Below are 16,129 nucleotides of genomic sequence, written 5' to 3' on the forward strand. Positions count from 1 at the left end.
TTGTTTTATGTTTTATGTTGTTTTATGCTTTATTTTATGTTCTGTTTTATGTTGTTTTCTGTTGATTGACGGTTTATGTTGTTTTATGTTTTATGTTGTTTTATGTTATATGTTTTATGTTGTGTTTTATGTTGTTTTATGTTTTATGTTATGTTTTATGTTGTTTTATGTTTTATGTTGTGTTTTATGTTGTTTTATGTTGTTTTATGTTATGTTCAATGTTTTATGTTGTTTTCTGTTGATTGATGGTTTCGGTTGTTTTATGTTATGTTTTATGTTATTCTATGTTGTTTTATGTTTTATGTTGTTTGAAGCTTTATGTTGTTTTATGTTGATTGGTGTTTTATGTTATGTTCGATGTTTATGTTGATTGTTGTTTTATGTTGTTTATGTAGATTGATGGTTTATGTTGTTTTATGTTATGTTTTATTTTTTTTATGTTCATTAATGTTTTATATTATGTTCAATGTTTTATGTTATTTTATGTAATGTTTTATGTTGTTTTATGTTGATTGATGGTTTACGTTGTTTTATGTTATGTTTTATGTTGTTTTATGTTGTTTTATGTTGTTTTATGTTGTTTGATGTTTTATGTTGTTTTATGTTGATTGGTGTTTTATGTTATGTTCGATGTTTATGTTGATTGTTGTTTTATGTTGTTTATGTTGATGGTTTATGTTGTTTTATGTTATGTTTTATTTTTTTTTATGTTCATTGATGTTTTATATTATGTTTGATGTTTTATGTTGTTTTATGTTGTTTTATGCTTTATTTTATGTTCTGTTTTATGTTGATTGAAGGTTTATGTTGTTTTATGTTGATTGATGATTTACATTGTTTTATGTTGTTTTATGTTGTTCGATGTTTTATGTTATATGTTTTATGTTGTTTTATGTTGTTCGATGTTTTATGTTATATGTTTTATGTTGTTTTATGTTTTATGTTGTTTTATGTTGTTTTATGTTGATTGATGTTTTATGTTGTTTTATGTTATGTTCAATGTTTTATGTTGTTTTCTGTTGATTGATGGTTTCCGTTGTTTTATGTTATGTTTTATGTTGTTTGAAGTTTTATGTTGTTTTATGTTGATTGGTGTTTTATGTTATGTTCGATGTTTATGTTGATTGTTGTTTTATGTTGTTTATGTAGATTGATGGTTTATGTTGTTTTATGTTATGTTTTATTTTTTTTATGTTCATTGATGTTTTATATTATGTTTGATGTTTTCTGTTGTTTTATGTTGTTTTATGCTTTATTTTATGTTCTGTTTTATGTTGATTGAAGGTTTATGTTGTTTTATGTTGATTGGTGTTTTATGTTATGTTCGATGTTTATGTTGATTGTTGTTTTATGTTGTTTATGTAGATTGATGGTTTATGTTGTTTTATGTTATGTTTTATTTTTTTTATGTTCATTAATGTTTTATATTATGTTCAATGTTTTATGTTATTTTATGTAATGTTTTATGTTGTTTTATGTTGATTGATGGTTTACGTTGTTTTATGTTATGTTTTATGTTGTTTTATGTTGTTTTATGTTGTTTGATGTTTTATGTTGTTTTATGTTGATTGGTGTTTTATGTTATGTTCGATGTTTATGTTTTATGTTGTTTTATGTTGTTTATGTTGATGGTTTATGTTGTTTTATGTTATGTTTTATTTTTTTTTATGTTCATTGATGTTTTATATTATGTTTGATGTTTTATGTTGTTTTATGTTGTTTTATGCTTTATTTTATGTTCTGTTTTATGTTGATTGAAGGTTTATGTTGTTTTATGTTGATTGATGATTTACATTGTTTTATGTTGTTTTATGTTGTTTGATGTTTTATGTTATATGTTTTATGTTGTTTTATGTTTGATGGTTTACATTGTTTTATGTTTTATGTTGTTTTATGCTTTATTTTATGTTCTGTTTTATGTTGTTTTCTGTTGATTGACGGTTTATGTTGTTTTATGTTTTATGTTGTTTTATGTTATATGTTTTATGTTGTTTTATGTTGTTTTATGCTTTATATTATGTTCTGTTTTATGTTGATTGATGGTTTACATTGTTTTATGTTATGTTTTATGTTGTTTTATGTTGTTTTATGTTGTTTGATGTTTTATGTTGTTTTATGTTTATTGGTGTTGATTGGTGTTTTATGCTATGTTCGATGTTTATGTTGATTGTTGTTTTATGTTGTTTATGTTGATGGTTTATGTTGTTTTATGTTATGTTTTTTTTTTTTTTTATGTACATTGATGTTTTATATTATGTTCGATGTTTTATGTTGTTTTATGTAATGTTTTATGTTGTTTTATGTTGTTTTATGCTTTATTTTAAGTACTGTTTTATGTTGATTGAAGGTTTATGTTGTTTTATGTTGATTGATGGTTTCCGTTGTTTTATGTTATGTTTTATGTTGTTTTATGTTGTTTGATGTTTTATGTTGTTTTATGTTGATTGGTGTTTTATGTGATGTTCGATGTTTATGTTGATTGTTGTTTTATGTTGTTTATGTTGATGGTTTATGTTGTTTTATGTTTTATTTTTTTTTATGTTAATTGATGTTTTATATTATGTTCGATGTTTTATGTTGTTTTATGTAATGTTTTATTTTGTTTTATGTTGTTTTATGCTTTATTTTATGTTCTGTTTTATGTTGATTGAAGGTTTATGTTGTTTTATGTTGATTGATGATTTACATTGTTTTATGTTGTTTTATGTTGTTTGATGTTTTATGTTATATGTTTTATGTTGTTTTATGTTTGATGGTTTACATTGTTTTATGTTTTATGTTGTTTTATGCTTTATTTTATGTTCTGTTTTATGTTGTTTTATGTTGATTGACGGTTTATGTTGTTTTATGTTTTATGTTGTTTTATGTTATATGTTTTATGTTGTGTTTTATGTTGTTTTATGTTGTTTTATGTTGTTTTATGTTTTATGTTGTGTTTTATGTTGTTTTATGTTGTTTTATGTTATATGTTTTATGTTGATTGATGGTTTACGTTGTTATATGTTATGTTTTATGTTGTTTTATGTTGTTTTATGTTATATGTTTTATGTTGATTGATGGTTTACGTTGTTATATGTTATGTTTTATGTTGTTTTATGTTGTTTTATGTTTTATGTTCTATGTTATATGTTGTTTTATGTTTGATGGTTTACGTTGTTTTATGTTTTATGTTGTTTTATGCTTTATTTTATGTTCTGTTTTATGTTGTTTTATGTTGATTGATGTTTTATGTTGTTTTATGTTATGTTCAATGTTTTATGTTGTTTTCTGTTGATTGATGGTTTCGGTTGTTTTATGTTATGTTTTATGTTATTCTATGTTGTTTTATGTTTTATGTTGTTTGAAGTTTTATGTTGTTTTATGTTGATTGGTGTTTTATGTTATGTTCGATGTTTATGTTGATTGTTGTTTTATGTTGTTTATGTAGATTGATGGTTTATGTTGTTTTATGTTATGTTTTATTTTTTTTATGTTCATTAATGTTTTATATTATGTTCAATGTTTTATGTTATTTTATGTAATGTTTTATGTTGTTTTATGTTGATTGATGGTTTACATTGTTTTATGTTGTTTGATGTTTTATGTTGTTTTATGTTGATTGGTGTTTTATGTTATGTTCGATGTTTATGTTGATTGTTGTTTTATGTTGTTTATGTTGATGGTTTATGTTGTTTTATGTTATGTTTTATTTTTTTTTATGTTCATTGATGTTTTATATTATGTTTGATGTTTTATGTTGTTTTATGTTGTTTTATGCTTTTTTTTATGTTCTGTTTTATGTTGATTGAAGGTTTATGTTGTTTTATGTTGATTGATGATTTACATTGTTTTATGTTGTTTTATGTTGTTCGATGTTTTATGTTATATGTTTTATGTTGTGTTTTATGTTGTTTTATGTTGTTTTATGTTTTATGTTGTGTTTTATGTTTTATTTTATGTTCTGTTTTATGTTGTTTTATGTTGATTGATGTTTTATGTTGTTTTATGTTATGTTTGATGTTTATGTTGATTGTTGTTTTATGTTGTTTATGTAGATTGATGGTTTATGTTGTTTTATGTTATGTTTTATTTTTTTTATGTTCATTAATGTTTTATATTATGTTCAATGTTTTATGTTATTTTATGTAATGTTTTATGTTGTTTTATGTTGATTGATGGTTTACGTTGTTTTATGTTATGTTTTATGTTGTTTTATGTTGTTTTATGTTGTTTGATGTTTTATGTTGTTTTATGTTGATTGGTGTTTTATGTTATGTTCGATGTTTATGTTGATTGTTGTTTTATGTTGTTTATGTTGATGGTTTATGTTGTTTTATGTTATGTTTTATTTTTTTTTATGTTCATTGATGTTTTATATTATGTTTGATGTTTTATGTTGTTTTATGCTTTATTTTATGTTCTGTTTTATGTTGATTGAAGGTTTATGTTGTTTTATGTTGATTGATGATTTACATTGTTTTATGTTGTTTTATGTTGTTCGATGTTTTATGTTATATGTTTTATGTTGTTTTATGTTGTTCGATGTTTTATGTTATATGTTTTATGTTGTTTTATGTTTTATGTTGTTTTATGTTATGTTTTATTTTTTTTATGTTCATTAATGTTTTATATTATGTTCAATGTTTTATGTTATTTTATGTAATGTTTTATGTTGTTTTATGTTGATTGATGGTTTACGTTGTTTTATGTTATGTTTTATGTTGTTTTATGTTGTTTTATGTTGTTTTATGTTGTTTGATGTTTTATGTTGTTTTATGTTGATTGGTGTTTTATGTTATGTTCGATGTTTATGTTGATTGTTGTTTTATGTTGTTTATGTTGATAGTTTATGTTGTTTTATGTTATGTTTTATTTTTTTTTATGTTCATTGATGTTTTATATTATGTTTGATGTTTTATGTTGTTTTATGTTGTTTTATGCTTTATTTTATGTTCTGTTTTATGTTGATTGAAGGTTTATGTTGTTTTATGTTGATTGATGATTTACATTGTTTTATGTTGATTTATGTTGTTCGATGTATTATGTTATATGTTTTATGTTGTGTTTTATGTTGTTTTATGTTGTTTTATGTTTTATGTTGTGTTTTATGTTGTTTTATTTTATGTTCTGTTTTATGTTGTTTTATGTTGATTGATGTTTTATGTTGTTTTATGTTATGTTCAATGTTTTATGTTGTTTTCTGTTGATTGATGGTTTCCGTTGTTTTATGTTATGTTTTATGTTGTTTTATGTTGTTTTATGTTGTTTGATGTTTTATGTTGTTTTATGTTGATTGGTGTTTTATGTTATGTTCGATGTTTATGTTGATTGTTGTTTTATGTTGTTTATGTTGATGGTTTATGTTGTTTTATGTTATGTTTTATTTTTTTTTATGTTCATTGATGTTTTATATTATGTTTGATGTTTTATGTTGTTTTATGCTTTATTTTATGTTCTGTTTTATGTTGATTGAAGGTTTATGTTGTTTTATGTTGATTGATGATTTACATTGTTTTATGTTGTTTTATGTTGTTCGATGTTTTATGTTATATGTTTTATGTTGTGTTTTATGTTGTTTTATGTTGTTTTATGTTTTATGTTGTGTTTTATGTTTTTTTATTTTATGTTCTGTTTTATGTTGTTTTATGTTGATTGATGTTTTATGTTGTTTTATGTTATGTTCAATGTTTTATGTTGTTTTCTGTTGATTGATGGTTTCCATTGTTTTATGTTATGTTTTATGTTGTTTGAAGTTTTATGTTGTTTTATGTTGATTGGTGTTTTATGTTATGTTCGATGTTTATGTCGATTGTTGTTTTATGTTGTTTATGTAGATTGATGGTTTATGTTGTTTTATGTTATGTTTTATTTTTTTTATGTTCATTAATGTTTTATATTATGTTCAATGTTTTATGTTATTTTATGTAATGTTTTATGTTGTTTTATGTTGATTGATGGTTTACGTTGTTTTATGTTATGTTTTATGTTGTTTTATGTTGTTTTATGTTGTTTGATGTTTTATGTTGTTTTATGTTGATTGGTGTTTTATGTTATGTTCGATGTTTATGTTGATTGTTGTTTTATGTTGTTTATGTTGATGGTTTATGTTGTTTTATGTTATGTTTTATTTTTTTTTATGTTCATTGATGTTTTATATTATGTTTGATGTTTTATGTTGTTTTATGTTGTTTTATGCTTTATTTTATGTTCTGTTTTATGTTGATTGAAGGTTTATGTTGTTTTATGTTGATTGATGATTTACATTGTTTTATGTTGATTTATGTTGTTCGATGTATTATGTTATATGTTTTATGTTGTGTTTTATGTTGTTTTATGTTGTTTTATGTTTTATGTTGTGTTTTATGTTGTTTTATTTTATGTTCTGTTTTATGTTGTTTTATGTTGATTGATGTTTTATGTTGTTTTATGTTATGTTCAATGTTTTATGTTGTTTTCTGTTGATTGATGGTTTCCGTTGTTTTATGTTATGTTTTATGTTGTTTTATGTTGTTTTATGTTGTTTGATGTTTTATGTTGTTTTATGTTGATTGGTGTTTTATGTTATGTTCGATGTTTATGTTGATTGTTGTTTTATGTTGTTTATGTTGATGGTTTATGTTGTTTTATGTTATGTTTTATTTTTTTTTATGTTCATTGATGTTTTATATTATGTTTGATGTTTTATGTTGTTTTATGCTTTATTTTATGTTCTGTTTTATGTTGATTGAAGGTTTATGTTGTTTTATGTTGATTGATGATTTACATTGTTTTATGTTGTTTTATGTTGTTCGATGTTTTATGTTATATGTTTTATGTTGTGTTTTATGTTGTTTTATGTTGTTTTATGTTTTATGTTGTGTTTTATGTTTTTTTATTTTATGTTCTGTTTTATGTTGTTTTATGTTGATTGATGTTTTATGTTGTTTTATGTTATGTTCAATGTTTTATGTTGTTTTCTGTTGATTGATGGTTTCCATTGTTTTATGTTATGTTTTATGTTGTTTGAAGTTTTATGTTGTTTTATGTTGATTGGTGTTTTATGTTATGTTCGATGTTTATGTCGATTGTTGTTTTATGTTGTTTATGTAGATTGATGGTTTATGTTGTTTTATGTTATGTTTTATTTTTTTTATGTTCATTAATGTTTTATATTATGTTCAATGTTTTATGTTATTTTATGTAATGTTTTATGTTGTTTTATGTTGATTGATGGTTTACGTTGTTTTATGTTATGTTTTATGTTGTTTTATGTTGTTTTATGTTGTTTGATGTTTTATGTTGTTTTATGTTGATTGGTGTTTTATGTTATGTTCGATGTTTATGTTGATTGTTGTTTTATGTTGTTTATGTTGATGGTTTATGTTGTTTTATGTTATGTTTTATTTTTTTTTATGTTCATTGATGTTTTATATTATGTTTGATGTTTTATGTTGTTTTATGTTGTTTTATGCTTTATTTTATGTTCTGTTTTATGTTGATTGAAGGTTTATGTTGTTTTATGTTGATTGATGATTTACATTGTTTTATGTTGTTCGATGTTTTATGTTATATGTTTTATGTTGTTTTATGTTGTTTGATGTTTTATGTTATATGTTTTATGTTGTTTTATGTTTTATGTTGTTTTATGTTATATGTTTTATGTTGTGTTTTATGTTGTTTTATGTTGTTTTATGTTTTATGTTGTGTTTTATGTTGTTTTATGTTGTTTTTTGTTATATGTTTTATGTTGATTGATGGTTTACGTTGTTATATGTTCTTTTTTATGTTGTTTTATGTTGTTTTATGTTGTTTTATGTTTTATGTTCTATGTTATATGTTGTTTTATGTTTGATGGTTTACGTTGTTTTATGTTTTATGTTGTTTTATGCTTTATGTTCTATGTTATATGTTGTTTTATGTTTGAAGGTTTATGTTGTTTTATGTTGATTGATGATTTACATTGTTTTATGTTGTTTTATGTTGTTTGATGTTTTATGTTATATGTTTTATGTTGTTTTATGTTTGATGGTTTACATTGTTTTATGTTTTATGTTGTTTTATGTTTTATTTTATGTTCTGTTTTATGTTGTTTTCTGTTGATTGATGGTTTATGTTGTTTTATGTTTTATGTTGTTTTATGTTATATGTTAAATGTTGTGTTTTATGTTGTTTTATGTTGTTTTATGTTTTATGTTGTGTTTTATGTTGTTTTATGTTGTTTTATGTTTTATGTTCTATGTTATATGTTGTTTTATGTTATATGTTTTATGTTGATTGATGGTTTACGTTGTTATATGTTTTGTTTTATGTTGTTTTATGTTGTTTTATGTTTTATGTTCTATGTTATATGTTGTTTTATGTTTGATGGTTAACGTTGTTTTATGTTTTATGTTGTTTTATGCTTTATTTTATGTTCTGTTTTATGTTGTTTTATGTTGATTGATGTTTTGTGTTGTTTTATGTTATGTTCAATGTTTTATGTTGTTTTCTGTTGATTGATGGTTTCCGTTGTTTTATGTTATGTTTTATGTTATTCTATGTTGTTTTATGTTTTATGTTGTTTGAAGTTTTATGTTGTTTTATGTTGATTGGTGTTTTATGTTATGTTCGATGTTTATGTTGATTGTTGTTTTATGTTGTTTATGTAGATTGATGGTTTATGTTGTTTTATGTTATGTTTTATTTTTTTTATGTTCATTAATGTTTTATATTATGTTCAATGTTTTATGTTATTTTATGTAATGTTTTATGTTGTTTTATGTTGATTGATGGTTTACGTTGTTTTATGTTATGTTTTATGTTGTTTTATGTTGTTTGATGTTTTATGTTGTTTTATGTTGTTTTATGTTTTATGTTGTGTTTTATGTTGTTTTATGTTGTTTTTTGTTATATGTTTTATGTTGATTGATGGTTTACATTGTTATATGTTCTGTTTTATGTTGTTTTATGTTGTTTTATGTTGTTTTATGTTGTTTTATGTTTTATGTTCTATGTTATATGTTGTTTTATGTTTGATGGTTTACGTTGTTTTATGTTTTATGTTGTTTTATGCTTTATTTTATGTTCTGTTTTATGTTGTTTTATGTTGATTGATGTTTTATGTTGTTTTATGTTATGTTCAATGTTTTATGTTGTTTTCTGTTGATTGATGGTTTCCGTTGTTTTATGTTATGTTTTATGTTATTCTATGTTGTTTTATGTTTTATGTTGTTTGAAGTTTTATGTTGTTTTATGTTGATTGGTGTTTTATGTTATGTTCGATGTTTATGTTGATTGTTGTTTTATGTTGTTTATGTAGATTGATGGTTTATGTTGTTTTATGTTATGTTTTATTTTTTTTATGTTCATTAATGTTTTATATTATGTTCAATGTTTTATGTTATTTTATGTAATGTTTTATGTTGTTTTATGTTGATTGATGGTTTACGTTGTTTTATGTTATGTTTTATGTTGTTTTATGTTGTTTTATGTTTTATGTTGTTTTATGTTATATGTATGTTTTATGTTGTTTTATGTTGTTTGATGTTTTATGTTGTTTTATGTTGTTTTATGTTTTATGTTGTGTTTTATGTTGTTTTATGTTGTTTTTTGTTATATGTTTTATGTTGATTGATGGTTTACATTGTTATATGTTCTGTTTTATGTTGTTTTATGTTGTTTTATGTTGTTTTATGTTTTATGTTCTATGTTATATGTTGTTTTATGTTTGATGGTTTACGTTGTTTTATGTTTTATGTTGTTTTATGCTTTATTTTATGTTCTGTTTTATGTTGTTTTATGTTGATTGATGTTTTATGTTGTTTTATGTTATGTTCAATGTTTTATGTTGTTTTCTGTTGATTGATGGTTTCCGTTGTTTTATGTTATGTTTTATGTTATTCTATGTTGTTTTATGTTTTATGTTGTTTGAAGTTTTATGTTGTTTTATGTTGATTGGTGTTTTATGTTATGTTCGATGTTTATGTTGATTGTTGTTTTATGTTGTTTATGTAGATTGATGGTTTATGTTGTTTTATGTTATGTTTTATTTTTTTTATGTTCATTGATGTTTTATATTATGTTCGATGTTTTATGTTATTTTATGTAATGTTTTATTTTGTTTTATGTTGATTGATGGTTTACGTTGTTTTATGTTATATGTATGTTTTATGTTGTTTTATGTTTTATGTTGTTTTATGTTATATGTATGTTTTATGTTGTTTTATGTTGATTGATGGTTTCCGTTGTTTTATGTTATGTTTTATGTTATTCTATGTTGTTTTATGTTTTAAGTTGTTTGAAGTTTTATGTTGTTTTATGTAATGTTTTATGTTGTTTTATGTTGTTTTATGTTGATTGGTGTTTTATGTTATGTTCGATGTTTATGTTGATTGTTGTTTTATGTTGTTTATGTTGATGGTTTATGTTGTTTTATGTTTTATTTTTTTTTATGTTCATTGATGTTTTATATTATGTTCGATGTTTTATGTTGTTTTATGTAATGTTTTATGTTGTTTTATGTTGTTTTATGTTGTTTTATGTTGATTGGTGTTTTATGTTATGTTTGATGTTTATGTTGATTGTTGTTTTATGTTGTTTATGTTGATGGTTTATGTTGTTTTATGTTATGTTTTATTTTTTTTTATGTTCATTGATGTTTTATATTATGTTCGATGTTTTATGTTGTTTTATGTAATGTTTTATTTTGTTTTATGTTGTTTTATGCTTTATTTTATGTTCTGTTTTATGTTGATTGAAGGTTTATGTTGTTTTATGTTGATTGATGATTTACATTGTTTTATGTTGTTTTATGTTGTTTGATGTTTTATGTTATATGTTTTATGTTGTTTTATGTTTGATGGTTTACATTGTTTTATGTTTTATGTTGTTTTATGTTGTTTTATGTTGTTTTATGTTTTATGTTCTATGTTATATGTTGTTTTATGTTTGATGGTTTACGTTGTTTTATGTTTTATGTTGTTTTATGCTTTATGTTCTATGTTATATGTTGTTTTATGTTTGAAGGTTTATGTTGTTTTATGTTGATTGATGATTTACATTGTTTTATGTTGTTTTATGTTGTTTGATGTTTTATGTTATATGTTTTATGTTGTTTTATGTTTTATGTTGTTTTATGTTATATGTTTTATGTTGTGTTTTATGTTGTTTTATGTTGTTTTATGTTTTATGTTGTGTTTTATGTTGTTTTATGTTTTATGTTGTGTTTTATGTTGTTTTATGTTGTTTTATGTTATATGTTTTATGTTGATTGATGGTTTACGTTGTTATATGTTTTGTTTTATGTTGTTTTATGTTGTTTTATGTTTTATGTTCTATGTTATATGTTGTTTTATGTTTGATGGTTTACGTTGTTTTATGTTTTATGTTGTTTTATGTTTTATGTTGTGTTTTATGTTGTTTTATGTTTTATGTTGTGTTTTATGTTGTTTTATGTTGTTTTATGTTATATGTTTTATGTTGATTGATGGTTTACGTTGTTATATGTTTTGTTTTATGTTGTTTTATGTTTTATGTTCTATGTTATATGTTGTTTTATGTTTGATGGTTTACGTTGTTTTATGTTTTATGTTGTTTTATGTTGATTGGTGTTTTATGTTATGTTCGATGTTTATGTTGATTGCTGTTTTATGTTGTTTATGTTGATGGTTTATGTTGTTTTATGTTGTTTTATTTTTTTTTTGTTCATTGATGTTTTATATTATGTTCGATGTTTTATGTTGTTTTATGTATTGTTTTATTTAGTTTTATGTTGTTTTATGCTTTATTTTATGTTCTGTTTTATGTTGATTGAAGGTTTATGTTGTTTTATGTTGATTGATGATTTACATTGTTTTATGTTGTTTTATGTTGTTTGATGTTTTATGTTATATGTTTTATGTTGTTTTATGTTTTATGGTTTACATTGTTTTATGTTTTATGTTGTTTTATGTTGTTTTATGTTGTTTTATGTTTTATGTTCTATGTTATATGTTGTTTTATGTTTGATGGTTTACGTTGTTTTATGTTTTATGTTGTTTTATGCTTTATGTTCTATGTTATATGTTGTTTTATGTTTGAAGGTTTATGTTGTTTTATGTTTGATGGTTTACATTGTTTTATGTTTTATGTTGTTTTATGTTTTATGTTATATGTTTTATGTTGTTTTATGTTTGATGGTTTACATTGTTTTATGTTTTATGTTGTTTTATGCTTTATTTTATGTTCTGTTTTATGTTGTTTTCTGTTGATTGACGGTTTATGTTGTTTTATGTTTTATGTTGTTTTATGTTATATGTTTTATGTTGTGTTTTATGTTGTTTTATGTTGTTTTATGTTTTATGTTGTGTTTTATGTTGTTTTATGTTTTATGTTGTGTTTTATGTTGTTTTATGTTGTTTTATGTTATATGTTTTATGTTGATTGATGGTTTACGTTGTTATATGTTATGTTTTATGTTGTTTTATGTTGTTTTATGTTTTATGTTCTATGTTATATGTTGTTTTATGTTTGATGGTTTACGTTGTTTTATGTTTTATGTTGTTTTATGCTTTATTTTATGTTCTGTTTTATGTTGTTTTATGTTGATTGATGTTTTATGTTGTTTTATGTTATGTTCAATGTTTTATGTTGTTTTCTGTTGATTGATGGTTTCGGTTGTTTTATGTTATGTTTTATGTTATTCTATGTTGTTTTATGTTTTATGTTGTTTGAAGTTTTATGTTGTTTTATGTTGATTGGTGTTTTATGTTATGTTCGATGTTTATGTTGATTGTTGTTTTATGTTGTTTATGTAGATTGATGGTTTATGTTGTTTTATGTTATGTTTTATTTTTTTTATGTTCATTAATGTTTTATATTATGTTCAATGTTTTATGTTATTTTATGTAATGTTTTATGTTGTTTTATGTTGATTGATGGTTTACGTTGTTTTATGTTATGTTTTATGTTGTTTTATGTTGTTTTATGTTGTTTGATGTTTTATGTTGTTTTATGTTGTTTTATGTTGTTTTATGTTTTATGTTGTGTTTTATGTTGTTTTATGTTGTTTTTTGTTATATGTTTTATGTTGATTGATGGTTTACGTTGTTATATGTTCTGTTTTATGTTGTTTTATGTTGTTTTATGTTGTTTTATGTTTTATGTTCTATGTTATATGTTGTTTTATGTTTGATGGTTTACGTTGTTTTATGTTTTATGTTGTTTTATGCTTTATTTTATGTTCTGTTTTATGTTGTTTTATGTTGATTGATGTTTTATGTTGTTTTATGTTATGTTCAATGTTTTATGTTGTTTTCTGTTGATTGATGGTTTCCGTTGTTTTATGTTATGTTTTATGTTATTCTATGTTGTTTTATGTTTTATGTTGTTTGAAGTTTTATGTTGTTTTATGTTGATTGGTGTTTTATGTTATGTTCGATGTTTATGTTGATTGTTGTTTTATGTTGTTTATGTAGATTGATGGTTTTTGTTGTTTTATGTTATGTTTTATTTTTTTTATGTTCATTGATGTTTTATATTATGTTCGATGTTTTATGTTGTTTTATGTAATGTTTTATGTTGTTTTATGTTGATTTATGTTTTATGTTGTTTTATGTTATGTTTTATGTTGTTTTATGTTGTTTTATGTTTTATGTTGTTTTATGTTTGATGGTTTACGTTGTTTTATGTTGATTGATGGTTTCCGTTGTTTTATGTTATGTTTTATGTTATTTTATGTTGTTTTATGTTTTATGTTGTTTGAAGTTTTATGTTGTTTTATGTTGATTGGTGTTTTATGTTATGTTCGATGTTTATGTTGATAGTTGTTTTATGTTGTTTATGTAGATTGATGGTTTATGTTGTTTTATGTTATGTTCAATGTTTTATGTTGTTTTCTGTTGATTGATGGTTTCCGTTGTTTTATGTTATGTTTTATGTTATTCTATGTTGTTTTATGTTTTATGTTGTTTGAAGTTTTATGTTGTTTTATGTTGATTGGTGTTTTATGTTATGTTCGATGTTTATGTTGATTGTTGTTTTATGTTGTTTATGTAGATTGATGGTTTATGTTGTTTTATGTTATGTTTTATTTTTTTTATGTTCATTAATGTTTTATATTATGTTCGATGTTTTATGTTATTTTATGTAATGTTTTATGTTGTTTTATGTTGATTGATGGTTTACGTTGTTTTATGTTATGTTTTATGTTGTTTTATGTTGTTTTATGTTGTTTGATGTTTTATGTTGTTTTATGTTGATTGGTGTTTTATGTTCGATGTTTATGTTGATTGTTGTTTTATGTTGTTTATGTTGATGGTTTATGTTGTTTTATGTTGTTTTATTTTTTTTTATGTTCATTGATGTTTTATATTATGTTTGATGTTTTATGTTGTTTTATGTTGTTTTATGATTTATTTTATGTTCTGTTTTATGTTGATTGAAGGTTTATGTTGTTTTATGTTGATTGATGATTTACATTGTTTTATGTTGTTTTATGTTGTTCGATGTTTTATGTTATATGTTTTATGTTGTTTTATGTTTGATGGTTTACATTGTTTTATGTTTTTTCTGTTGTTTTATGCTTTATTTTATGTTCTGTTTTATGTTGTTTTCTGTTGATTGACGGTTTATGTTGTTTTATGTTTTATGTTGTTTTGTTATATGTTTTATGTTGTGTTTTATGTTGTTTTATGTTTTATGTTGTGTTTTATGTTGTTTTATGTTGTTTTATGTTATATGTTTTATGTTGATTGATGGTTTACGTTGTTATATGTTTTGTTTTATGTTGTTTTATGTTGTTTTATGTTTTATGTTCTATGTTATATGTTGTTTTATGTTTGATGGTTTACGTTGTTTTATGTTTTATGTTGTTTTATGTTTTATGTTGTGTTTTATGTTGTTTTATGTTTTATGTTGTGTTTTATGTTGTTTTATGTTGTTTTATGTTATATGTTTTATGTTGATTGATGGTTTACGTTGTTATATGTTTTGTTTTATGTTGTTTTATGTTTTATGTTCTATGTTATATGTTGTTTTATGTTTGATGGTTTACGTTGTTTTATGTTTTATGTTGTTTTATGTTGATTGGTGTTTTTATGTTATGTTCGATGTTTATGTTGATTGTTGTTTTATGTTGTTTATGTTGATGGTTTATGTTGTTTTATGTTATGTTTTATTTTTTTTTTGTTCATTGATGTTTTATATTATGTTCGATGTTTTATGTTGTTTTATGTATTGTTTTATTTAGTTTTATGTTGTTTTATGCTTTATTTTATGTTCTGTTTTATGTTGATTGAAGGTTTATGTTGTTTTATGTTGATTGATGATTTACATTGTTTTATGTTGTTTTATGTTGTTTGATGTTTTATGTTATATGTTTTATGTTGTTTTATGTTTTATGGTTTACATTGTTTTATGTTTTATGTTGTTTTATGTTGTTTTATGTTGTTTTATGTTGTTTTATGTTGTTTTATGTTTTATGTTCTATGTTATATGTTGTTTTATGTTTGATGGTTTACGTTGTTTTATGTTTTATGTTGTTTTATGCTTTATGTTCTATGTTATATGTTGTTTTATGTTTGAAGGTTTATGTTGTTTTATGTTGATTGATGATTTACATTGTTTTATGTTGTTTTATGTTGTTTGATGTTTTATGTTATATGTTTTATGTTGTTTTATGTTTGATGGTTTACATTGTTTTATGTTTTATGTTGTTTTATGCTTTATTTTATGTTCTGTTTTATGTTGTTTTCTGTTGATTGACGGTTTATGTTGTTTTATGTTTTATGTTGTTTTATGTTATATGTTTTATGTTGTGTTTTATGTTGTTTTATGTTGTTTTATGTTTTATGTTGTGTTTTATGTTGTTTTATGTTTTATGTTGTGTTTTATGTTGTTTTATGTTGTTTTATGTTATATGTTTTATGTTGATTGATGGTTTACGTTGTTATATGTTTTGTTTTATGTTGTTTTATGTTGTTTTATGTTTTATCTTCTATGTTATATGTTGTTTTATGTTTGATGGTTTACGTTGTTTTATGTTTTATGTTGCTTTATGCTTTATTTTATGTTCAGTTTTATGTTGTTTTATGTTGATTGATGTTTTATGTTGTTTTATGTTATGTTCAATGTTTTATGTTGTTTTCTGTTAATTGATGGTTTCCGTTGTTTTATGTTATGTTTTATGTTATTCTATGTTGTTTTATGTTTTATG

Source organism: Taudactylus pleione, unplaced genomic scaffold (genome assembly GCF_031769625.1).
Source record: "Taudactylus pleione unplaced genomic scaffold, aTauple2 ptg000253l, whole genome shotgun sequence".
NCBI classification, from domain to species: Eukaryota; Metazoa; Chordata; class Amphibia; order Anura; family Myobatrachidae; genus Taudactylus; species Taudactylus pleione.